Source organism: Tupaia chinensis, unplaced genomic scaffold, assembly GCF_000334495.1.
Source record: "Tupaia chinensis unplaced genomic scaffold, TupChi_1.0 Scaffold144450_1, whole genome shotgun sequence".
NCBI lineage: Eukaryota > Metazoa > Chordata > Mammalia > Scandentia > Tupaiidae > Tupaia > Tupaia belangeri.
Window position 1 is genome coordinate 801,665 of NW_006204309.1, and position 1,165 is coordinate 802,829.

Sequence of the window (1,165 nt, forward strand, 5' to 3'; positions counted from 1 at the left end):
TGGAAAGGTGCCCAGACAGTACATGTACGAAAATAAATGTACAAGTAGCTTAATAAATAAATGTTCAAATAAATAAATACATTAGCATGATTACCTATAAATAACTGGAACCTCTAGAGTTAAACATTCTGTTACTTGATACTCCTGGAAACATCTGACTATTGACTGAATTCTTATCATGATTATAGTAGAAATGAGTCTTTGAAACGGCAGGTCTTAAAGAAGTGTAATATAGCATATTAGTCAATGAGAATCATTTCCAGGGTGAACCACTTCTCATTTCTGACTCTTTAATCTTTCTTGCAAGTTTGTGGATGAAGACAGGACTCTTAGAATTTCTGTTCTGACAACTTCCCAGGCACAAGGGCTATAATTCTTCTCATAGACGGTGATTCTTTGGAAGTATTTCCTCAGGGCCAGTGTGGATGTCTCATTCACCAGGAGCGACTACTGCACCCCACCTCCTGCATCCAACTGGCTTCCAGGCCGTTCAGCTGCTGGGAAAGTCCAGTGCAGAACTGGTCCAGGTGCGTCTCATCCCAAGCAGCAGAGGAGCCCTCTCTGGGTCATCTCATGGAGGACAGAGATGGCTTGAGCCTTCTGGAGCTGGTTGCCAGCCAGCTCCTCCTGAGGGAACCCAAAGTCGTTTCTGTCCTTGAGGCGGGAGAAAGGGGAGACCCTCCTCATTTGTCTCAGAAGCATCAAGGCCCTGCTGTTCCCCAGGCCATAGGTCTGAGGCAGGCACAGCCCAGAGAGCAACTGAGCACCAGGGAGGCCAGCAGTAAGGAGCAGAGCAAGGCCAGAGGGGATCTCACAGATGCTGCTAGCCTGGCCGAGGGGGGTGACTCTCAGTCTCGGCCTCTAGGTTGTCTGATGGCCTTGGGTTGTACATATGTTTTCAATAGGGAACACATTGGTTTTCATTTTCTGAATCTCACAGCCCCTCTATTACTTCTTATTTCTGTTTTATGTTTTCCTTTACACTTTTTTTACATACATTTAGAGCAATGTTTCTCAACCATAATTTTTCATTATTGCTTTCTCTCTCCCTTCCTCCAGCAATACCAATAAAAAAAAAAAATTACTTAGAAGCATTTGGAATGTCAACAAAACAGCTACAACTTTGTTTTTTTTTTTTTTTTTTTTTTTTTTAAACTAAAAGAGC

The 1,165-nt window shown here is 43.1% G+C and overlaps 1 pseudogene; it reads right to left on the reverse strand.

Moving 5' to 3' along the window:
* Window positions 1-276: 276 nt before the first annotated feature.
* The window catches only part of LOC102469138 (interferon alpha-17-like), a 6,264-nt pseudogene continuing 5,375 nt past the window's right edge, over window positions 277-1,165 (reverse strand).